This window comes from Lissotriton vulgaris, chromosome 2_1 (genome assembly GCF_964263255.1).
Source record: "Lissotriton vulgaris chromosome 2_1, aLisVul1.2, whole genome shotgun sequence".
NCBI lineage: Eukaryota > Metazoa > Chordata > Amphibia > Caudata > Salamandridae > Lissotriton > Lissotriton vulgaris.
Window position 1 is genome coordinate 1829664256 of NC_141687.1, and position 25853 is coordinate 1829690108.

At 44.9% G+C, this 25853-nt stretch overlaps 1 protein-coding gene across 7 annotated transcripts in view; it reads right to left on the bottom strand.

Moving 5' to 3' along the window:
* GLCE (glucuronic acid epimerase) overlaps nt 1–25853 on the bottom strand; it is a 384995-nt gene that overhangs the window by 179732 nt on the left and 179410 nt on the right. For 5 of the 7 annotated variants that reach the window (XM_086957951.1, XM_086957955.1, XM_086957953.1 and 2 more), the window contains exon 3: nt 4659–4725. The exons of the other annotated variants lie outside the window; for them this stretch is intronic. The gene's annotated coding sequence lies outside the window, so the exon portion shown is untranslated. The remainder of the gene's footprint in view (nt 1–4658; nt 4726–25853) is intronic. 7 annotated transcript variants of the gene reach the window in all.

Genomic DNA, 25853 nt, shown 5'->3' on the forward strand with positions numbered 1-25853 from the left:
ACAGTTCTGTTCAACAACTGTACAGTCAAAACGCAGATTTAAGAACATTGGTATTTAACTTAGTAGCAAGTGGCAATATCTTAGATCAAGATGACTATCTGGTCAGCACTGTGGGCATATGCTATCCTCTAGACAGGAAGAATGTTGGGCATTTTTTTTCTAGATCTTTGGAGGTATAGAGACCAACCAGAGGTATCGAAAGTACGAATGTGCATGCCAAACTGACCAGGATTCTGATCACTACCTCTGTGATGGAAGGTTTGGCCTTGGACAATACTGCCTTCTTTCTACCAAGTGCCAAGTTAAGCCATAGCTTAGCTCATGAGAGACTGTGTGAAAGACGAGTCGGAAACAATCCTTACAAACCATTAAAAAGCAACAGGTGTTTTATTTAAACGGCATACTCTCATAGAAAATGGAGAATTAATTTATCCTATGGACTTGGAGGACCATAGATGGACCCAAAACCGTCCACTGTGCTAAAATATAGTAACATTTCAGTCTACGAAGTAACGTGTGGGCCCTTAGCGGGACTACCCACATTTTAGTGCCAGGAAGAGACATCCGAGAACACCCTTCCAATTCTCCCTCAAAGTAGGACTCCTTTATTTAGTGAAATAAGCCCAAGACCACAGTAAAAGTTTCAGGGTCAATCAAAGTTTAAGTGTTAATAAAATGCCCAGTATCCTTATTTCGACAGATAGTGATTACATTATTCTGTGTCTCAGGTGGTACCCAGAATACCTGGACCAATATATTGCAATTTATTAGTCTCAGTGAAGAAATGCTAGTTCCAGTAGCTGATAGGGGTTACGGTCTAGCCACCTGACGTGGTTAGTAGCCCACAAAGTGTAAAAGGCCATCTCTCAGCTACCCATAATTAAAAAATAAAGAATCCAAAGTTATTTTAAAACATCTTAATACAGCAAACATTCACCAGTGGTTTCTAAGAAACTGGTAAAAGGTAACCTAGCCTATCTCAGTGTTTAAGTGTCCTCCATGGGGCGTGAAAGGGTGATAGCCAAGTCAAGGATTCAGGAAAACAGGTGAATCACTTGTTGTACTGTGAATGTGACCTGTGTCACTAGAAAGATTTCTAGCTCAAAAAGGGAATCCTACACTGCAGAATAACAGCAAAATCAAGTCACGTGATGGTTGCCCAGAGGACGAAGATCGCAGAAAGGGATTCCACAGATTGATCACCAATTGCCCCAGGGACTAATAGGGTGCTGGACCTAAGCAGTGCATGTCACTAACAAACGTGGCTTGGAAACTTTTCTTCTGGTGCTCAAGCCAGAGGCTGGTGTTGAACCTATGCCCATGCCGCACGTGATGGAAGCTAGTTCAGAACTAGGAAGTGAGGCATGGGGTGGTCATCATTATTATGAGACGCAAATAGTGGTGGAGGGAGGTGCGCTCAATATGCAATCACCTCTCTTTTGTGTAGCTCACATGAACCTATCCAAAGGCTCAGTTTAGCTCTTCTATGTCTCCGGTAAGGGGTCAGGAGGGCTTTTACTCACTTTGTGTTGGCTTTGCTGGAGTCCTACCAGAGCTGCAGGTCCTTGAGCAGGGGCCAGGCTTTGTCTCACCCTAGAGGAGATAGGCATTAAAGAACAGATATTCAAGAAGCCACTACTGAGCTTAAGTTCTTCAGTTTGCTAGAGAGGGATGAAGGCTCGTATCCATAGCCTTTGGAAGTGGAGTAGAAATCTACTGCCAACCACATGAAACTGGATGTATGTTTTGGGTACCAGACACCTAATTGGACAAATATTTGCGCTATTTTTCCACTTCTTTGAGTAGATGTGGAGTTTAGGGCAACAAACCAAACAACCTGGAAGAAGGAGGCGTTGGTGATGGGCTAGGGGCCTGGCCTACTCCCAGCAAACAGCGAACCATTAAAGCTACAGCCACAAAGATGCTGCCCAGGAAGGGAACATATTATATCCCAACCAGACAGTTTTTCGGTGGAAAGAATTGGGAATTTTAGTTGATCCTGTTTTATAATCACCAGTCATCCTCCATCTTGCAAATACAATGGGAAATGGAGCTGAATTTCTCTTGCTGGAGGGGTAAATTAGCCTCTGGTCCTGCTAGGGGGGAAAGTAGGAGACTGGGCTTTACTCGGGGAGCAATAGGCGTCACCGCCAAAAAACAAAAGACTGCACCAACAAGCACTATTGCAAAGGAAATTGGTCAAAGCATTTGCACTCTACAGTAAAGAGCAGAGGGGTCCTTTTTGGGTATCTACTTTGCCCAGTAGGTGTCAAGGCTGTCACTGAAGAGCAGTGAAGTTGCTGTTTGGGTGGCTCCTGACATTGGAGTTAGAGGGGGGAATACCTTGAAACGGTACAGATCTTGGTCCCTACAAATCGGGACTGGGAAAGCTCCTCAGTAGAGCTCAGTAGAATATGGCAATCCCTACACATAAGCAACTGGGCCAGCTTTAAAATAGCATACAGTAACTCTTCTGACAGGATTCGTAATGGTTAGACTCATAGCACAACAATCTCTCCTTGCAAGATGGTTACTGGGCCAGCTTCTTGGTCAGACACTGCATATGCCAGGCAATTGAACTTCATGTTTCAGATCTACACTTATAGTAGTGAATGTATCTGCTGCGTACAGCAGGGCACAGCTTCCAGGAGTTTAGATTCTGCTGTAAGCAATCCCTTTTTTTACTCCTCGGAGTACTAAAGATGCCAGAAAAGCTATGGATATAGAAGAGCTGCCAAAGAATGCAGATTACGTGAAACAGGGTGCTGTGACAAACAGAACACATTCCATTATTCCCACCCCCACGTATAAGAGCATTCCTAGCATCATTTAACCATTTTTGTGGTGTTGCTCTTTTTATCATTACACAAAAACATAAGAATATGATGACAAGAGAGAGGGCTATCAAAGCCGGGAAATGTTCTAATAAAGGACTCTTCAGACAAACAGACACCAAAAACATTGCAGAAGACATTAAGTGCCCATGTTTTAAAGTCAATGACTATGGGGAACATGGTAGCCAGTAGCTATTTGTTTGGGCAAGGAGAGATGATGTTTGAAGAGAAAATACTTGTCCGCTTACCATGAAATTATGTGAATCTCTGTCTCTTGGATGTGGGTTTAAAATATTTTAAGAACATAAATTTACAGAGTACAGTACTGTTCCAAGAGCCATAAAGTGAATGTGCAGTGCAGATTACACAAAAAAACTGAATAAACTGAAATAGCAATTTTATCACCAGAGTTCTTTTTGTGCATAGCAAAATAAAAAAAAGTGGAATAATATTTATAACTTGAGGTGAGCAGTGACTCCGCTACAAGTACTTTTGGAACATCAAGCCCAAAACGAGCTGCGCTCTACCATCTAGTGCCAAGAATTAAAAATAAGGCATCAACCTTTCATGTTAAAAAGGAAAGAAATATACATCTTGTGGCTGAATTGCCCAGTGTAAGACAAGAAACCCTGTTCTCAATCCTGGCTTCTGGGCAGCACAAGAGTGTGAGATTCTAGGGAACTATTTTATTTCACAGAGCCTCCTTATTCTTGGTCACATTTGAGAGCACTTTAAAATAAGAATGTGCGATGTACAAAAACCTCTAGCGTTTGATTTAATACACTATAATGTTGTACAAAAACATCTTGCGTTGGATTTAATACACTATGTTGCTCCATCTAAAATAAGAATCCATGATACCTATAGGGTAAGATGGCACTGACTTGCCTCTTACTTCAGGAACCCCATTGCAGTCAGGATGGGGGCAGGAATGTTTCTACGCTCATGCTTGAAAACTATCTCTTTTAATACTTCTCAATGTAGCGAAATAATCTGATGTGTGAAACGCTTCTGTGTGTTAAGGAAACACATTTTGGGGGATACTGAAGAGACTATATTATTTTGCATGCTGTCTGTAGTGATTTCTAACATCAATAGAACACCTATGGCATTTTGCACTTTCAAATAAAAATTACTTGTTTCATAAAGATGTCACGACGCATTTTTGTATGACTGAGTGCATATTCTGTTGATTAAAAGGTACATGTGAACAATGCAGGGCCTACAGTGTAACGCAGAGATGGGTCAACTGAGTAGGTTGTCAATAATTGAATCAAAAGACCACCGTACTATTCATCGCTTTCCCATTCTTTTCCAAATTGTGCGATCCTAGGCATCAGCAAATCCTTTTATATTTCTTATGAACCTCAAGCAGACGAGTTTTCTTTTTAGAAAGATGTTTAAAACTGGGCAGTGATGCTAAATGTGACAGGACGGACTTCAGAAATACTTCCCAGAATCAAATGTTATTGTATATTGGTTACCTGTGAAGAGCTTTGCCTAACCTTAAAGCCGCCTCAAAGTGCTTAGCAAGTTCGGATGGTGCGAGGAGGGCAGGAGCCCTCTCCCAACTCTTCGAAATATCGTTTAGACTTGCAATCCGGAGCAGTCTGGTTAGCAGAGTCCAAGCGAGTTTCCGCACCGGGAGTCTGCTAGATGGAGGGAGTCGGAGTCAGGAAGTGAGAGGAGGGGAGATGAGGTGAATGCCAAGCTCTGCGTGTACCGAAAGAAGGGGCACGCATAAGATGCGCCTCGGCGAACAGTAAAAAAAAAAAATAATAACTAGCCGCTCAGAATATACATGTAAAGATTATGAATTCTTACCCGATTCAGGCTGGAGGCTTGCGGGTACCTAGTGGCCGGCAGCTGCGAACACCTCGTCCGATGCACCCTGGAAATGAACGGAAATTCAAAGGCTTCATTTAGGTGAGACACCGAAATATTCCGCTCAAGGTTTCACAAGCATGATTAGAGAACGCGGCAGTGCTTTCTAAGAGGAGGGTTTCATGCACTATTCAGGAATCTTGAAATCCTTGTAGTGTAATCTAAAACGGATGAATACTAGATGCGAGCTCTCCAGAGTCTGCGACGAATTGTACGGAAGGCAATCAGCTGAGCGTTCCTCGCGCTGACAAGAGCGCCCCGCGCGCCAGCAAACACCAACGCCCGACTCAGCCTCTGGGTCTTAAAGCCACAAGCTTTCACGCGGTTCACTTTGCAGAGGAAAAAGCACTTCTGTTGCAGACACGTCACTTGCAAATAGACGTGTGGGCGAATCACGAAGCAAACCAGGCAGCAACTGGGAGCCAGCGTTCTTACGTGCATAAACACGGAGCCACAATCCTGCCCACGTCACCAACCCCACCAAAAACTTTCACACAGCTGCCCAGGAGTCATGCACACAGCAAAGGCGACATCCTGCTAACAAGCATTGAAAATGTAATAGGCCTCGCCTTTCATTAAGTTAAAGCCATTTGCTTTGCCAATGGTATTGTACATAGGGTGATAAGAATTTTTAAGCAAAAAACCGGGACATTTCATAAAAATAAAAGGACTATAATTTTAAGTCAAGCAAGCGCACAGAATGACAGCGCTCCTCAGCGGAGAATTACAAAATAGGCAGTAAGAACATGCATAAAATGCTATTTTAAAACCCAGTAGCTTGCCTGTGAATTAAATTGCTTTCTAGGAACAACTGCTAACTATCCCCTCTTTGTAAAACATAAAATACACCTCCCCCCGTTTTTAGTCGACCCTCTCCAAAAACCGGGACTTGAGCAACATTTTTCAAAATCTGCCTGGACAGCTAGTGAAAAACGGGGACCGTCCTGGCAAATCCGGGACGCCTGGCCACCCTAATTGTATAGCAATGCAAATGGCTTTAACTTAATGAAAGGCAAGACCTATTGCATTTTAATGCTTGTTCTCTTGTGTGCTCCAAACTGGGCAGGGGCACTACTAACTAAATGTTTCGGTGTTGTGGATGGACTATATTAGGCCCACTTGGACGGGCTCGCCTGCTTTCCTTCTGAAGTAAAAGGTTTCTTATCTTATGGGGCCATGTGTTCAAAACACATGGCCCCATAAACACAAGAGATCCTCTTTTACTTTAGGGACCGAGCAGTGCTTGTTCTGTATAATACCAACATTTTTGACGTGATGCAGCGTTACAAATATAATCTATTTCAGCAAAATCATAGTTCAAAAACTTGCATTAAACCCGGTTCGCTGATGTGCTGCACTTAATGCAGGATACGGTTTATGTTCTTCCTTAATAAGGCCATTTCTCTGAGGTAGAGCGGTGCTAAATATTAGAACAGTCACCTCGATCGTGCTGACCGACCTGCAGCGTCGCGATGAGAGATTGCGGCCATGTTGGAATGGCCATTTTACGTGGTGCACCTACTTATCGGTCCTTAAATAAAATGATGTTTAAGACATTTTAAAATTAAATCCCATTAATCTGTCGCTTAAGTAGTCCTCGATAAAAGCATTTTATTTGCCAATGGAATAAAAGCACTGCCTAAAATGAGAGACCTTTATTAATACTATGATGATTTTTTACGTAAGTAAAAGCTCCTAAAATATGCTGGAAACACAATATTTTGTCTAAAAGTGTCTTTTTCTTTCAAAGACACGTAGTCCTTTTGGATATGGTAGTTTCTGTTAACTACATAGAGGAGGGGGCTTTGAAAAGAGTTATTTCTAGGTCTATGACGTATCTCAAATTCCGGTGTCAGAAGATGCAGATTATCCAATGGGAACACCGTACCGTACCAGGAAACCTAGTGGACGTGGGCGGCTTTGGGTGCATTGGTGAGTGGAACAATGTCCAGCAGATAATGGGAGAGTGGAAGAAGTTTGTTGGTCAACCTGGAAGACTGAAGGGAGTAGGAAGGGGTTTACATATCATTGCTTTCGCTCGTTTTTGTTACGCAGTAGAGCCAAATCTGGATGTTTTAAAGCCCGGAAAAACTCGTCTAATAGTATATATGAAAATAGCTTGCAAAGCGTGCTTCACTTTGGAGATAATTGATTTTTCAGCTGACGTGTCACTTTCACCCCCAAGCTGTCACTTAGCTGACAAGTTTTCAGCTAGCTTACGTGTAACCATTTTATCTTTGCAGTTGACAACTTGTAATATTTCAGAAAAAAGTATTTGGTGTATGTAATTGCTTTTGCAGTGCAATGGTTTAAAGTTGGCTTTCGCACAGCTGTGCCATTGCTGGAGTGCCAATGCGAGCTATAACAAACAGTACCCATAGACCTCTGCAGCCAGAGATAGTTTCTTACACGCAATGAGTAAATGGGCACAGAGAGTGAAAGTCAGGGAGAGACAAGGAGCAAATGAGGAGAGAAGAAAGCTGATTAGAGTGAGCCGAGCAGGGGCGAGAACTGAGCCAGCGCAAGGATGAAGGGACCTGAAAAATAGTCAGATTGTTGACCCGATAACTTCACAACTTTGCTAGCTGATTGACTCGAAAACTCGGCTCTGCGCTTTCCCCACTGTTATAGTGCAAGCAGACAATGTCAAGTTTCTTCCCGTCTTTCATCAAGTACATATTCAACATTCGTTATCTGACAAATTTGTTGGAGAAGTAAAGACTTTTAAAAGGACCCCAAAGGCAAGCACTTTGACCTCTCCAGGGAAGCGGAGTAGACAGCAAGCGCTCGCCAGGCAGCCACGGTTTATTTTTGCATTGCGCATTCAAAAGTGCAAGCGAGATGCAAAAATAAACACGCAGCAGAGCTTGTCTTTATGGGGCCATGTGTTTGAAACACATGGCCCCATAAAGATAAGAAACCTTTTGCAACGGGAGGAAGGCAGGCAAGCCTGTTTAAGTGGCTGTCTGACAGAGAAAAGTCTATGTCAGCCAAACCTCTTTTCCAATGGCTGACCACCGTTTAGCATAAACGGTGACGCCGGCCAATGGAAAGTGGGGGGGCTTAAAGCCGTTACTGAAAGCTACTGAAAACATCTCGCCGAGCGAGCTGCGCATGTGTGCAGCCACGCCAGCTGAGACCTAAAAATGTGGAAGCAGGCAGCAACTGGGCAAACAGCACGCCAGGCAGCAACTGGGAGCCAGCCTGTTCTTATGTGCACAAACAGGGAGCCACAATCGTGCACACACCAAGCCAACTAAAAACTTTCACACAGCTGCAGAGGAGTCATGAACACAGCAAAGGAGACAGACTGTAAGCTACCTGCTTCCGCGTTTTTAGCAGGATGAGACAGTGTGTTCTAAACACCATGCCCGACAACATTAAAGCCGACATAAGTGCTTCTTCTCAATGCCTTCAAATCTGCACTTTACCCTTCCCTGCTCCATCCACCTTGTTCCCCTATGTTATTTAAATGCTTTTCTTGATACGTATGTAACTTTTAACTAATGTAAATTGCAACATTATTGTTCCTCATGTAAAGCGCTCCGATTCCTTTGGGTCTAGCCAGCGCTATTTAAAACTCATGAATTATTCATGTTCCCATTGTGTACTCTTTCTCTTTGTCTACTTCCCTAGCTCCTATCCCCCCTCCCTGAATCTCCCCCCTTGCCTGCTACTCTGCCTAGCCCCCTGTCATTTGTGCCCTTCGATTAAGCACTCATTCTCCCCTTGTTGGGGAAAGATCCAATATTTATACTCTGGAGTCTCAGCGAACCCAGTGAGAGAGTCCATAGCGCCTAGGGAGCCACTCACAGTTGAGGTATGGTATGGCATATCTTGCCAAAGCACTCCCTCTCCCCTTTTTGGGGAAGGATCCAGTTTGTAGGCCTTGGAGTCTCAGAGACCCCTCCAAGAGAGTCCACTGCGTAAAGGGAGCTTCTCGCAACAGAGATAGGGAATCGACACCACTTCCCCTAGGATCACAGCTTACTGGACTTTGGACGTTGCTTTGACTCGTCTACTGGTTTGTGTCCACGTCGCCCATCCCCATCTCTTTCCATGCTTTGTCTCTCACCCTCCTCTCTTCTTTCCCACCTTCATTATCTGTCTACTTCCCCTGCTCCTACACCCCTTCCCTGAATCTCTCCCCTTACGTATTTCTGCTTATTGTTCATCTCAACCTTACAAGTAACTATGTTGCCATACTCTAATAACTGTTTAACCTTTGTAATGATGTAACCTGTAAATATGACCTGATACTCTTGTAAAGTTCTCTGATATCTCCGGGTCTAACCAGCACTATATAACACCTTGAAAAAAAAAATAATAAAACCCCATGGAGCAGACAAAATCCCCAAAAGCATCAGACTCACAAAACTCACTTCCTATGTGCACTTGCCTGCCCGCAGCGCCATTTTTCCTAACCTTGAGCGGGAGGGCAGCGTCACCATAGAGCAATGGTTAATGCCTCAGATGGAGCCCATTTGGTCTGTCTGGCAGCAGCCTATCAAGCAGTAGTAGCATGAAGGTTGTGCCTCACGCGGCGAGGACGTCCTTTTCCCCAGTAGCAGCGTCCCAGGTCCTCTGTGACAGCGGAGACTATATAGCATTGACTGAAATGTCCCTCCTCAACTTTTTTCTAAGGCATTGCAAGCTTTATTTATTGATCCGAGTTTTGCTATAGTGCAGACCACATCACATCAACGTCCGAGATAATTTACATTTGAGTGAGGCACAAAGAACCAACCCATTGCTAGAACATACATCATTTGATACAAAATCAAATTGAAGTGTACATTTTGAAAGTACATTGTACAGATACCACTTATCACACAGAATGGGTTGAAACAGTAGAGAAACAAACATTCTATATAAACTCATTTGCCACGTTCAAAATTAAAGCAAGCGTCTCATACAAATATTGAGCTGGACTATACTAAAAGTACAGATATGTATGAGGTTATAAGGCTACAGTTGAGACTCGGTAGGTCTAAGGAGTGGAATAGAGTTAAGTGGTGACATCAGCGTTGTGATAGGAGTCCTTTAATTTCTTTTTTTAATATTAAGTATACGAGTGTCTCTCTCAAGATCTACAGTGACATTTTACTAGGCCTGGGAGTTGCCCTGTATAAAAACGGATAGAGTTCGGTTTTCTCTGCTTTGTAATTGCAAGCACCAGTCCCTTTTCCATTTCTATTTTGCCCTAAGATCTGCAATAGTAGTGCCACATAACATAGGGTATGGTAGTGTACAACCTTATATGTTCCTTCCCAAGTATGCAGTGTTTGTTGATTAGGAGCCGGTTAAGAGCGCTCAGGACTGGCAAGATGTGCAGATGTTTTTGTGTTAGTAAAGAACACTGCTAAATTCAGTGCACATTTTAGGGCTAGTTATCTTTGTTAGACAGCTAAGAATGTACCATAATCCAGTTTGGAGAGAACTAAAGAATGTACTATTGTAGGTACAGTTCAGGATTCAAGTTTTTCTAGTTGCCACTGATGTACAATTACCATCGTGAATTTTTACGATAATGCTAACAATCAATTAACAAGAGTCTATTATAGAGTATACAACGCAAGGACTTGGGTTTACTTGCAATCAGTGGACTAGTAACTAAAGGGTTTGAGTTTAGTCTCCGTTTGTGTGCAGGTTTAAATGTATTTGGTGAAATTAGGAGAATGTTGTTGATCACACATTCTCTTATGTCCAACAAAGGCAAACCAGTTACTAGCCTAAAGATAAATATCTTATGTGGATATTCTAAGAATTTGGAATGATCTGCGCTGGGTGCCCATTCTTGGCCCACACAGGGTTCCAAAATGCGTGCAAGCATAAGATTTTCAAGTTTTCACAGGATCTTGGAGGGGAATACATTTATTGGTATAGCAGTACAAGATGTAGTTAAATGCTACTGTTACTTTACAGGTGTGCTGGCGCAGACAGCGGATTCAATTTCTGTACGCGGGTTTCTAGATTTAACTGGTCTGGGGGTGCCTATAGTGCTGTTCAACGTCTCAGGTTAAGTAACACTGGTGCATCCCACAGGATTGTCAGCACAAAGCTCTAGAGGAGCCAAAAGATCAAGAGGTGAGGGGAGAACATTACTTGGCATTACATCCCCATTCTCCCAGATGCATTATGGTAGATGCAGTTCACCATACAGTTACTTTAAACGACTCAGAGGGCTCATGGTTGGGTCCTTCTACCAGCAATTTCACAGTGCCTCACATGGTGATAGACGGATTGCTGTACGTCCAGCCTTTACCACCCATCGCTGTAACCCAAGTTCATGTAGAGTGAGGATGGCTCATCCCCAGCTGTATGGTATGGCGATATCAGACATCCCATATCTTATACTTCTCCTGATTTACTTTTGGACTTTATATTGAGTTAACACGAACCCTATTTGTGTGGCCAAAGCCCTTTAAAGTGGTCAGCCCCAGGTACTTGTGTTGCACGAGGCGCCACTCCTCTTGTAGCACTCATTCAGCCCAAGGCGTTGACCTTTGAACTGACAAGCCCAGGGAACTATTTCTGGGGCTTCTCCATAATTTTTATAAGAGGAGAACATATTATTGTGTACTCCACTGTCAGCCACAAGATATGAAATAACAAATTGAGGGGAATATTATTCTAATTCTATACACAGCCTCAGTGGACCACTGCTGGGTACAGTGGGGGATCCTTTCAATAGAGAATCTCTGATCCCTAAGCATGTATGTATATACGTTGCATGCATGTAATTTATATAGTGTAATTCCCAACTAAATTCTATTCTAAAATGGAAGGAGCCAGGCTGTTAAAGATTCTTTCAGGCTCTAGAAAAGGGACTACCGAGTGTAGGTTTGAGTAGGGCAGATCAGACCTGTAGAAGACGATAGCTATACACAAAGTGAGGCGGGCATTGACACTAATAAGAGTCCATTACAGGAGTCTATTAGAAGAAGGAAATACCCCAGACAAGAAACCGACATGTTGCAGCAATGCTATGAAAACGTCACAGGGATCCAAGGACTGATTATGCAACTGGCTGGCTGAGCGGGCAGCATACAAAGAGCTAGTCTTAACCATGAACCTCTGTGCCAGTCCCAGAGAAAGCGAGTGAACTGGCACTGACATCAGGTTGGCTGGCTGCTGAAAGTGGACGCCAAGCATCTGAAGTGATTGGAGCTTCAACCCTGTACAAAGCATACACAGGCTGTTTCAAACCGGAACTTTAAAGCGGTATACCTTGAATTAAGGGGAGTCGTAGCACAGGCGGTGCATCCAGAAGAGATTTGTGGGCTCCTCCTAAGGATGGGACCAACTTCATCCCCCAACTACAAACGTCGGAGGATGAAGTTCTGCCCGTAGACTATTAAGAGCTTAAGGGACATCAGTTTGTGGATTGAAAAAATACCAGACGAGGCATTCGCCATGCCAGCGCCAGTCTCTCAGCCCTGGCTGTAAAGGAGATCGTAGATGCTGTACAGCCGGCATCAAAATGTGGTGAAACCGTCTAGCAAGCTTACCATTCTGCACCAACAATAGAACTTTTGTTCACCTCCACAAATTGGCTGACGGTGTGTCGCTGAAGGTCAACACTTTAGATTTTTGCACTGGAATCTGATCACAAAACATAAGTGGTTCCTTAGTGCAGAAGGCGCTCCTTGTGGCTCCAAACACTGCGTACAAGTGCACCAAAGCTGCAAAAACATCCCTCCCCCAAAAATATTTTTCTAGCTGTACTCGAGATCGTAGGCAATACACTTCCAGGAGACTAGGACCACGAGAAATATGAACCACGACTGCCCAGTCCTAACCCTCTAGTCTATGACGTCCGTCCTGTGCGGTTCCCCAAATCCTGAGCAGGAAGGCCCAGTATTCCTCGGCACCACCAGGGTATGTGAAGTGCGACCAGTATGGAAGTCCAAGTTCACAACCAAGTGCTAAGAAAGGCTCTGGTGCACCAACAAACAAAATATACACACAACAGGTACCCCCCAAACATAAAACTTTACTTTTTCCCCAGTTAGTGGATTTCTGGCCCACAACCACAAAGCCGGAACTACTTAGATAACTAGAAGGCCCTACAGGTGGGTGTTGTGCTAAACCTGTTAAATGCTCAGAATTCATATAAACCGACCAAAGACTACATAGTACATACCAGCATTTTAGAAGCCCGAGCTCTTCAGAGCCGGGCTCATAAAACCACATTATACGGTAAAGAATTTGTGGGGGAAACTTCTACTTACTCAATGATCTTGGGATACGTTTGCCACTGTAATCCCATGGCAAGTGCTGCCACATTTTTCATTTTTGTCGCCGAGTCAAGAAATATTAGGGCATTCCTTGCAGCTCTTCTGTAGAAACAGCTCAAGGGCCGCTTCGCCAAACACCCATTACCGCCGAGACGGAACACATCCTGCCTCTGCCCGCCTGCCATCTCGTGTTAGCATCTCTTCAGTCGAGGCTCGATTTAATAAACAAAGGCGGCTTTAATAATTCAAATCTCACTTCTGGGGATGCGGCGGATGCCGTCAGAGGCGTTTCTCCGCCGTCCGGGGCTTTGCATGCATTAGAACCGGGCTCTGTACCCAGAACGCCGGCGGCGGCTGTGCTTTCGGCTCCTTCAAAGGCACACAGATAAGCACATGGCGTCTTCAGTTCTCAGCGCTTAATAAACCCCTAAACAGGCTTTGTTTGTATTCCTGGATCCTCTGCATTTGGAAGGGACAGTGAAACAGTCGAGCGACAGTGGTGGGAGATCAAGAGCCGAGGCGGGCCGTGGCCTCCGACATCGGAGGCAGGTGTGGCGCAGAGGCTGCGAGCGCGCTCCGTTCTTCATAGGCCCCCACGCAGCCGAGTTCTCTGTGCATCCGTGAGGCCGCCAGGTATAAGTGACGGTTTAGAGGCCAGCAGACAAGGTTTGCATAAGAGGCCTAACCTATCATTCACTCGTAGCGTTGATGGGAATTCAAAATGATGCAGCGTCGCTTGAAAAGAGAAGCGCCGGGATTTCACATTTACAATGCCATTCACTAGCCGGTGCAACAAGTAACACCCTTAACTAAGATGTAACCTCTTCGCCTCGATACATGTGTCGCCCCATCTCACTTTCCTGTAGTACAAAGGAGAGGGGAAAGCGTCATCCCCCACCGCGCCATCTTCAGGAGTAAGTTAGTTCTGGCTCTCCCAGGCCCCGCCTCCTGACAGGACACCCCGCGCGAGTTCAGGCATCGGCGCAGTCTGTAGGTGACCCTCACTCACTCACTCTATACAGAATATTCTGGCACTAATCATTACAAACTCATGAATAAAGATGTCAGAAAGCGAATTCATTAAGTAGAAAACAGAGACATTAACAAATACGTTCAGTTGTAGAGGGGGATTAGGCCTAGGCAGTGCTTTAAATTGAAAATTAGAAGTATGGGTACCCTTTACCTGCTTGTTTCTGTGAAGTGCCACTACTCTCCAAATAAAAGTATTACGTTTTTCTTAAGAAGTGCAGGTACTCCCACTCTCAAAGTAAAAAGGTGCCAGTACTCAGTACCGGACAGTACTGGTCCATTTAAAGCACTGGGCCTAGGGGTAGGGCTACCGACTTTGAAAAAGGGGAAGCAGGCTAACATTTCGGCCTTGTTCAACAGCCTGTGATTCTGGGCAAATCACTTTACTTCCCTTGCACTTTAGCCAGGTTGAGATAAAGTGTAAAGCGCTCTATTGCCCATTGTCCAAGTGTGCACTAGATAAAAGTGAAAAAAGCAGATATCCGTAATGCTAATATCGTAAAAACCCTAGAATGGGTTTACACTAAATTACGAAAAGCACACTGAGTGAAGTCCATGAATACGTTAGGGTAAATCCATTAAGCATTTTTAAAAGTTGGCTGCAAAGGAATGATTTCCCCTTGTAGCCAATACGAGAAAAAATCATTTTGATCCCACCTTAATACTGCACAGAACTTTACCAAATGCCCTAATGCATGCATATGCAAGCACCAAATTAGGAGCACATCCGTCATGTAATGCTTTTTCAATGGAAAGTGCGGCTGAACCATATCTACATAGAGATAACTTCCACTGTGTAATATCAATTTATTATAAAAGCAGTGATAGCGCCTCTGTATTCCTGATTAGGTTAAGGTTTCCATTAAAAAGGCATTATATGTTATCTAACGTTTAAAACATCAAACAAATCTGGACAAAAACTTTCCAATTAAAAAGTTTATCCACTTTTGATTTAGCATGGCAAGTGTTGTGCTGATCTGAAAAGCATGGACCAAAAAGGAGGGGGGAGGATCAAAAAAGAGGCGCTTCCCACTTTAACTACTATAGTATACTTTGCACCCCAATACAGAAAAAAACAGCTGAATGGAAATACACCACACTTGGCATCAAAACAGAATTTTGCTAAAGAAAGTGCCTTTGCTGGCTATGGTTAAAACGTGTACAGTAGTTTGAGAAATGTACATTTAAAAACGGTTTTGTGATGGCAAAAATAGGTAAAATTATAGATATCTTGATAGTTGGAAAGAAGCATTTTCCTCAAATGGCGCTAAAGTTACGAGCACATTTGGCAGAATCTTAGCAGGTTTATCTTACTCTTCCTATTTTTTAATTTTTGCCAATTGGTCAGAGTCCCAGTTAAAGAAAGCAGATGTCAAAAACAACTCAATTTGCGGATACCGGGGGATTAGTTGATGAATCTACCTGAAATCTGGCCGACAGTTAGCACGTTTAGATTTCTGTTAATGTTACAAGTCGTGTGGATCCTTTTGGGGAATTCGCGTTTTAATAACTGGTGCTCTTTAACGATCTGCATGAAATTGGAGTATATATAATACATTTAGTGTGGCTTTCTCCTGTGGTGAGGTATGTGCCAGCCTGCCATGACTGCAGGACCTGTGGTATCCCAGAGCAAAGCTCAAGATCCTAGACCTCACCTATGTTATATATAGAATATATTTAATGTGACGTTCTCCTGTGTTGCGGCATGTGCCAGCCTGCCATGCCCGCAGGACCTGTGGTATCCCAGCGCACAGATCAAGATCCGAGACTTCACCTAGGTTGACCCACGGAAGGGCACAATCGTCCAGTGATGCAGTCCACGTCCCTAGGAAACAGTATGCTTGGCATTTTGAGGTCAGAAACCTCCCCTATGTTGAAGGCAGGCATCTGAAGGAGACAGGTTGACATACAGATGAAGATGCAAAGGTCCAGGTGTGAGGCTCATGCTTCGGGGAGTTATGCGCTTGTGTAGCTCAATGTCAGCAGTCTTTACCATGATGAAGCATCTGTCAGAGGCGGGCGATAAGAAAGATGTCCTCCGGGCATCACTTTCGACAAGACCTGTAGAACTGGTGTGTATTTTCAGCTCCCCCTTTCAACATATGAAGAAGGCGCATTAAGGTCAGGCGTCTTTGCTCTGGCTGACGCCACCCCTGCTGAGCAGCGTCAATGTTCCCCGGCGTTGCTGTTTGGCAGTGATTTTATGAGAGGCTGCGGGGTGCAGTCACAGCTCCGACGCTACTGCAGGTGAGCTCATGTGAGAATTCTCATTATGAGAGAGTTCCTGATGTCAGAACTAGCTTGCAAGAGGTGTTTGGCAAACCATGTATATTTGGATTTCAGGGAGAGAAGTATACCAGTTCTAAATTCACTTATCCATTTTTATTGAGTCTGAAACAATTGGTAGGAGGGTGCTTTACACGACAACAATGTTCATGTCAGGATTACAGCAACACGGAGAGAGGGTTAAAACTACTTAAAACTATAAAATACACAACTAGAGGAGGTGTGCTTTCAAAGTTTAAACGTAGCTTTATGGAACTTGGTCTAGCAGTTGTCGGAAAAAGTAAGTATTGAGTTGTATGCAAACGTCGGCGGTTGGTGGGCAGGGGGATTGAGGGGAGTGGGTAGGTACAGGTTATTCAAGGTTGTTAGATGGGCAGGTAAGTAAAGAGTTCAAGGCTGCAGTTCCTGCGCCAGAGAAGCATTGTTTCAGAACAGCTGATGGTCTAACCTTAGGAGGATCAAGGAGAATATTTTGAGATCGAGACCCCTTGAGCCAGTTGAGAAATGCATTTATTCGCTTGGTGAGGTAGAGGTTGGCATTTTTCATGTATTATGGTTCTATGCATGTAAAAAAATGTAAATTGATACTTGTATAGCGCACTACTCACCCGCAAGGGTCTCAAGGCGCTTGTACGAATACCGCTGTGGAACCCATCCTGGCTTTCCCTGTGAGGCGTCCACTCCTGGGCACCCCCAAGGTGGAGGCCAGGCATCCTTAGCGTTGTGGGGGCCGTTGTGGAGATTAAGCAAGCTATTGCCCAGAGTTGCAAAGTGGGACTCCATGATTGGAATAGGCACCGAGGCGAGAATTATCAGGTCCATGGAATTTTGAGCCCAAGACCCGCCGAGGCGGGGAATTGAACCCTGGTCCCGGGCTAGACCTCTGCATCAGGGTCTGCCGCTCTAATCATTGAGCCACACTTCTCCACTGAGGCAACACATCTTAAAGGTAATGTTGGCTCAGATAGGAAGTCGATGAAAGCTGTGAACTATAAAAGGTGATGCGGTCGGATCTGCTTGCAGGAAAGTTTAGAATGGATCAGAGTAGAGTGATAGATGTTAGGGGTGCTCCTGCTAGAAAGGCATTTATGAAATGTAGTCTGGAAACAACTAAGCATGGACTGCGGTTTTGAGATGTTAAGGAGAAAGAGAAGATGAAACATGTTCTTTAATGTGTGCAGGTGGAAGCTGACAGATATGGCCACGTTGTTGATATGAGGAACTGGCATCAGTCAAGCCTAGAAAAAAATCATAGTGATTTGACAAATGGTGTTGGTAGAAAAAAAAAGTTTCAGATATTACTGAAAGTTCGGATCAAATCTGGTCTTAAACTCACAGAAAACAGAATTATTTCTCCTCTCCTTTATTTGGAGGAAGTTCTCTTATCCAAGTTTATAGTTCGGATAGGCAGTAAATGAGAGTGGAGATGTCAATTGTTAGGGTTTTTAAATAAAGCGAAGCATCATCTGCAGATTGATGATCAGCAATCAATCAGTCAAGGATTTGTAGAGCGCTGCTAATCCCCCATGAGGGTCGTAAGGCGCTGGGGTTACTAGCTGCTGTGTTGTGATTTGTTTATTCGAACAGCCAGGTCTGGAGTCCTTTCCTGAACTGCTGGAGCGATGTGGCGGTTCTGAGGTTCCGGGGAAGGCTGTTCCAAGCTTTGGCCACCAGGTGTGAGAAGGAGCGCCCTCTGCTGTTGCCTTGGTGGATCTAGTGGGTTACTGCGAGGAAGAGGGAGGCGGATCATGGGTATCTCGTCGGTTGGTGGAAGGTCATGCGTTTGTTTATGTATGCTGGTCCTTCATTGTGCAGGGCTTTCACGAGTGGGTCAACATCTTGAACTGGCATCTCATCGGGAGCCAGTGTGGAGTTTTAAGGAGTGGGGTGATGTGGGTTTGTCTGGCAAGGTCGTGGATGAGTCTGGCTGCTGAGTTTTATATTGCCTGTAGTCTGTTTGGGAGGCGTGCTGTAATTCCTACATAGAGTGTGTTCCTGTAGTCCAGCCTACTGGTGACAAGGACATACGTGATAGTCCTTATTTTGACTGGGAGCCGCTTGAATATCTTGCGGAGCATGTATAGGGTGTAGAAGGCAGAAGAGACTGCGGCCACTAGTTTTTTCATAAACAGCTTTCTGTTCAAGATGATGCCAAAGTTGTGGGTGTGGTCTATCAGGGCGGGGGACTGGGCAGAGTTCAGCATGCAACCATGCGTCGTTCCATGGAGGTGTTGTTCCCAAAAATGAGGACTTCCATCTTGTCTGCGTTAAGCCCGAGACAGCTGTCCTTCATCCAGTCAGTGATGTTCATCATACATATGTGGAAGTTGGCTCTGGTCAAACAGGGGTCTTTTGACAGTGAGAGGATGAGCTGGGTGTCCTCAGCGTAGGAGATTATGTGGAGTCTGTGCGATCTGACTGTTGGCCAGGGGGTTCATGTAGGTGTTGAAAAGGGTGGGGATGAGGGATGATCCTTGGGGGCCGCCACAGAACTTCTAGGGTTCCAAGGTGAACAGTCGGAGGCAGGTTTTCAGTGTTCTTACGGTGAGGTATTAGGAGATCCATTTGAGGGCATCTCCCTGGATTCTGATGTGGTGGAGTCTGTTGATCAGGATGTGATGGAAGACGGTGTCAAATGCGGCTGACAGGTCCACAGGGATGAATTATGTCATTTCTCCACGGTTCAAGTGGTTCCCAATGTCATCGGTGGCTGCGATCAGGGCTGTCTCAGTGCTGTGGTTGGCTCGGAATACGTATTGAGAGGGGTATAGGAGGTTCTTGTGTTCCAGGCGTTTGGTGAGTTGCTGGTTGATTGCCTTCTTGAGAACCTTTGCTGGAAAAAGGAGCAAGAACATGGATATGTAGTTATTTGGTTCTTCTGGGTCTGTAGATGGGTTCTTCAGGAGGGGCCTCACTTCAATGTGTTTCCAGTCCTCAGGGAAGGAGGTAGAGGTGATGGAGATTTTCAGGACTTTCTTGAGCTCGTTGCCAATTGCCTTTCTCCTGAGATTGAAGGCGTGGTGGAGACAGGGGTATGTGGGACCTCCCTGGTGAAGTGTGTTCATGATGGAGATGGTGGCTTGAATTGTGAGAGGGTCCCAACTGTTGAGCAGGTGTTCAGGGTTTGTGATCATGGGTATGAGCAGGCTGATGGTGACTGTGGGTTGGGGTTTGAAGTTTTCATAGATGACAACAATCTTGTTCCAGAATATTTCCACCAGAGTGTTACAACAGTTCTTGTGAGGGGGGTGGTTGGTGGGGGGGGGGGAGGGGGGGGGGGGTGAGGTTCATTCCGGCAGCTGCTGGGTTGGAGAACTCCTTCAGGATGGCGAAGAGCTCCTTGCTGCTGTTTTTTGCCGGCTTTTATGCTGGCTGCTAGGGCATTCTCGGTTTCTTTCAGGAGGCGATGGTACTGGCTGAATGTTGTCTTGAAGGTGGCATGGCCTCTTGTCTCTTTGATGGTGCACCACTACCTTTCTAATGGCTGGCAGTTGCGTTTGGTGGATTTCAGCTCTGCAGTGAACCAGCTGGCTCTATTGAAATTGGCTGGCTTGACAGGGTCAATGGTGTCAGCGCATTCAGTAATCCGCTCAGAGAAGTTTTTACACAGACAGTTCTTGGTTTAGTTGTTGTGTCTGGGAGGTAAGAGTTGAAAGTGTTGTCCCACTGGTCTTCCGAGATCTTTATCCAGTTTCTGCACAGGGAGCTTGGAGGTGTGGTGCCAGTGTTTATAGGTAATGAGATGGTGAAGTGGAGACACTGTAATGGTCAGTCGAGGTAAGCTGAGAGACGTGGTTGTTAAGGACTTTGTCGATGTTCGTGAAAATGGGATTGAGCGCAAGTCCTGCGGGGTGGGTAGGGTCAGTGACAAGCTGCTTGAGAACGCTGTTGCTCATGCTTTCCAAGAGGTCGGCTGTGTTAGTGTTGTTGGGGTAGTCGAGGTGGAACTTAAGATCCCCTAGGAAGATGTAGTGCTCTGAGTCAATGGCGATAGGGGCAATGAGGTCCGGGAGGACATTGCAAACCTGGGGTGAGGTCTGCGAAAGGTATTTTTAATATTAGGCTATATGAACTGAAAAGAGAACGCACTAGGATTGACCACAGAGGGATTCCAAAGGTCAAGGAGATGTAGACTCCGATCTTGAACAACTGGGATGTGTTGGATAGGAAGGATATAAAACCATGGGTACTCGTAAACATTTGCCCAGGGACCACAAAGTATGGTTGGTAGTACGACAGAGGGCTGCACTGTGGCAGTAGAGGGTCCTGGGTGGATCCGAGATTATGTAAGGAGGTCTAAAAAATGTTAAATAAACAGGCAAGCATTTATTTTCCGGTTACTAAAGTACAGTGGTCCAGGATACCACAGCAGTTAATTCATTTAACTTGCAAATAAATGCTTGCCCGTTTAACATTTTTTTCTGATTATTAGGGCTCAGCAAATAAAGAGCAGCTCATGCTGCTGTTCACCATGGGGGCCGCATGTAAAGGTCAAGAGGGCCAAACTTTGAGTATCACTGAATTAAACCATCGTAGGACATTGCCAAGACAGCCTATGCAGTGCTCAAGTGCCTGAGTGACTGAAATAGAAGTCTTTTTTCATGACCAACACTAATGAATGCCCAGAGCTAGGGCAAGCAGCACTAGAAGGTATGCATTACTTTGGTCCAGGATGTGACATGTAACGTTCAGTACTTTTAAGATGCTGCTTAAATGGCAAAATCTTCTCTGAATCCATATTCGCAGTAGGCTAGTAGGTGTTTTTTTTGACATTTTTACCTAGTTGATACAACAACGTTTTTCAATGGCTTTGCTGTGCTTCGGAAGTTTGACAGGTGTGGGATTTTTTCCCCCAATTCTTTTTATTGCAAGTAAAAACAAACAATATAACAGTGACCATAATCATTGCATCGTGTGGCAGCAAGACACATTCTTACATTAACCGCATGCGCGCTGAAAATTCAAAAAACCCGCGTTACGTGACAAAGCCAGCTCGTCATGCACGCAGCGCAGGTAACGCCCATGACGAGCTGGCTTTGTCACCAGCATCGAAGGGGTTAACCTTTTCCAATCTGTTTTGGGAACCCAAAGTCCCTCTCAGGTTTAGGATTTTTGGCTATGGGGTTGATTTGTCTGGTTTTCAAGGCAGTCAGGAAAATATCTTAAACTAAGTAGGTGTTAATGAAATTACAGTGTATGTCTTGAAAGAGATAGAAACTTTGATTTGTTTTGCCCAGAATGAGGGCACAGAAATATTATGTGGGTCTTAAGTCTTTTAAGGGGGTATTTAATTTTATGTTCTGAGCAGCAGGAAGGAGCTCTGCGTACAAAAGTACTTTACAGTGGGATGGGTGAATGGGGTAGTAATTTCAAAGTTATTTCGTATTGCTCAAATGTTCAGTAGGAATGTCAAAGTTTCCCTTGTGGGGATGGTCACAGTGAGCTGTTCCTGTGGCTCTGATGTGCTAGAAGAACAAGCTACTTGCCTTTAGTAACACTCTTTCTGGTGGACAATCCAACTGCAGATTCCTCACCTTCAGACTATCTCCAGATAACAGATTGAATCCAGAGAATTTCAACATCAGTGCTTCAGAGCCAGCAGGTGAGGTCATGCAGGTCCGACAAGGCATTGTTCCACAAACGTGATTGAAGTGAGCCACAAACATGCGCCACACCCCTGTGCACAAGCATGATGTAGATTCTCAACTCTTTTCGTGCTCTTAACGGGGAGCGTGTTGGTGACCGTGTGCTCATTTCCAACTTGGGACCCTTTTAGAGGTTACATAGGCCACTCCACAGAACCAGGAGGTGGGAGGACAGAGAGGAATCTTTGGTTAGAGTATCCATCGGAAAGTAACTTGTTCTTCGGATTGATACTTCAAACTGCATAGTCCTCCCATTTAAGATAGATACCAAAGCAGTACATTCCAACTGTGGAGAGTCTAGTGTGTGGACGGAGATCAAAATATCCTGCAGGGCAGAGCGAGCTAAGTAACCCTCTTGTTGCACCTGGCTGTCAAAACAGTAGTGCGTCATGACTATGTACCAATGCCCACGTCGTGGCCTGGCAGACATCAAGAACAAAAGGGGAAAGGGAAAGAAGAGAAAAGAAGCCTATAAGATCATGTATTCAAAAAGAATGTGTGCTAATTTCAAAAAACATTATAATTTATTACATATTATGAAAGGTTTAAAAAGAACAATTACGCTTAAGACAAAATGTTGGTATACAAAAAAAATATATATATCATAAACCAAACCAGTGGCTTAACAAAAAAACATTACATGTAGAAAGAAACAGCACAAACAGAAATAGTGTGCCCTTCAAACAGATTATGGGCACAAAAAGTGTTGACGGCGTTCCGACCGCTGTATTAATGTACGGTCATCATCAGGACTTGAGTTTGCTTGAGCGTTACATAGCTTTTATTAAAAACGGAAGACCAACCAAACGATAGTGGATGGATGTCAAATCAGTTCCAACTTGGAAATGGAATTCCAAATAGATACCCTGTGTCCAGAGGTTGTGATCGAATCAAGAATAGATATCCAAAGTCCACTAGATAGTACGCCCAATAAATCAGCGATATAGTCTTCTTCAGCGCAGCAGTGTTAATCCGTCCACGCTTCAGGGATGAGCTCATGCGTGGTTAAGGCAATCGCTGTATGGCTTGCAGAGAAACCGCATGCATGGCTCAGCCCGTGTTTTTAAGGCCATATACCCTCTGCACCACCTTGGCTTTCTTTGCAGCTTAGAAGCCAACACAGAGCTGATCATCGACCAGATGATCTTTTCTCTGGACCATGTAAAAGTTCCATGGCCTCTTTGACTTACTCAAAGCAATGGTGCCTATCCTACTCTTTCAAGGGATGAGGCAAAGTATAGAATGCTGACAAGATGACAGATTAGCCAATAAGGAATGATGTCACGATCCATGTCCTCAACACCAATTTGTCTGATAAGAAGGTGGTTGTACAGTCAGGGCCTGCAGCTCATTCACATGGCATGCCAAAGTGATGGCAATGAAGAATTCGGTTTTCAGCAATAGTGGCCTTAAAGAGCAGCTGTGCATAGTTTCGAAGGGCATGCACATAAGGAATGTAAAGACGAGGAAAGGGTACTATTGGAGCATCTCAAATGGTTTTGAAGGCACAAGTGTCAAACCTTTAATAATACACATCACAATTGGTGACTTGGACATAGACATGTGGTCAGGGAAACATACAACGGCGGAAAGTGTCAATAAGTAAAACTTTCACTGCGCCTTCGGCAAGGCCCTGTTGGGATAAGGACAGAATATAACATATGAAAGCCTGGCTTGCAACTGGGTCGGTGCCACAGGCCCCACACCATTCAACAAATCTGTCCCAGTGCCTAATGCATATGGACTTTGTGAAAGGGTGTCTGGCCACCTTGGTCAGCAACTCAATAACATTCAACTGTTGCTGTTCAATCTCCACATATGGAGGTATAAGTTGTGGAGATTCTGATGCAGAACTACGATGTGCTGCTGAGACAGGAGTTCCTCTCAAAGCGGAAGGCTAATCAGAGGATAAATATGCCCGCCCCGAAGTCCTCAGTACCCTATGCTCCTAGCTCAGCCTGGGGCCAGCCAGAGCACTTGGGCCAATCTGTACTGACTTCAGAACACAAGGCAGGACACATTTCATTGGGAACTCATACAGGAGTCCCCCCATTCTAATGCAGTTGGGAGGAGTCTCCTAATGAGAGCCTTGGAGAAACTTCAAGTGCATACATTTGCTGACACTACACATTCTCTACAGTGGCGAATAAGTCTAGCCAGGACTGCCACCAGTTTGTAGAGATGGCAATAGCACCAAGGGATGACGGTGCCATTCAGGATCTGGGTCAGTTTGTGCACACTAGCATTCAGGGGCCCTTCGAGGTGGTGTGTGACTGAAAAGATGTTGGGTTGTACCAGCCACGGTCCAGAAGCGTAGAGCCTCCTGGCACAGGTCCCAGGAACGGAACCCTCTCTGTTGCAGTACAACATGTCAGTGTTGCGGTCTGCGAGAACCTGCGTCCGCTTTTCTTTGATGGACAGCAGGAAGTCTTTAAGGACCAAACAGATCGTTTGAAGCTACAGGAGATGGATGTGGAGCAGGCTCTCTGCCGCAGGCCTGAGGTCTTTGACCTCCACCACCATAAGGTAACTCACCCAACAAAGACGTTTGTTACAAGTGGGAGCTCTGGGTGGGGAAGGAAGAGCAGCCACTACTGCAGATGCTAAGCAAGCTCCCTCAAGACCCAAACGGAATCTGAGAGGCAGCAGTAATGCCAAGCCTACTGGGTTTTAAAGTTCCACTGCAGAGTCCAAGGGCCAGCCTGGTGGACAAAAACATCTTCTTGGCCAAAGCGTCAATCCTTTTGTATTTGTTATCTTGAGGAGTTGTCTGGAAGGAATTAGGATTGACCCTACTAGTTGAGGCCTGAACAATTAGACTCAACTGTGTAGTACCCTTAATTTAGAAAGTTGGATCTTGGAAGATGCCTATTTTGCAGAGCTAGAGGCTGGCTGACAGGAGGGCAAGAACAAGGCTTAACAAGGGTCATCAAGTGAGGGCATAAACGGTAGCAAGGGCTTCGACAATACTGACCCATGTTGGATGGTTTCTGTTAGAATTATTGTTTTGTCTCAGTGGAGGACAACTACAGATCTGGCACCACAGCTGCCCTGAGGACCACCTCTGCAAACAAGGCACTTTCTTCCATTGCTGGCCCATGTGGGGAGTCAAACTGTTTCAGTGGAAGTGTCTAACCAATTGGCATTTCGTAAATCTGAGCATGCCTCATTATTTTAGTGAGGGGGCGAGTAAAGTATCACACTTCTCCCCTTCATCAGTGTCCTGGGAGACCCTGTGAGTCGCTTTTGAAGTGTCAGACCCAGAGACAAAAAGGGAATGGTGCCTCTGCTGATAGTCGCATTACAGCAGGACCAGTCAGGCTGCACTTTAGTGATCTTGTGGCAAGATATTAGTCGGGCAGACTTCTGTTCAGGATCAGACGTGCGTCGGCATTGTATCATCCATCAGCAGCATTGAGTACCGGCACCTGTGCTGCAGTAACCAGTGTGGATCTTGGAGCCGGGTCTGTACCAGAGTCAGTACGGGACCAGTAACTGGTCCTAAAGGGGCGGGTGTAGGGTGTAGAAGATAACCAGGAGTAATCCACCTAGAGCCCTTTGCGGCTTTGTGGGGCCTGAAGGCGCAGCAGAGGTCGCCGGATTCGCCTCTTGATTGGCCCAGAGGTTCATTCCACCATTGTTGGCTGCAAGAATTTAGAGAACACATTTGCAAGTGCAATTCTATATGGCTCACACCTGTTCGCACACAATCCATAACTTCACACATGACACCCATTGCTTTCTTGATTTGCTGGCCCATGAGGCGAGTCAAGGCACATTATATGTACATACCCTACCAGCCATTCGCAATTAAGCAGATAGTCACTTGCGCGACAACCCATGAAATCCATCTGGGCCATGAAAAAGATTTACAAATGCAACGATATAGTATAACACAATTAAGAGCAATGTAGAAACTGGCCTTGCATGGTAGG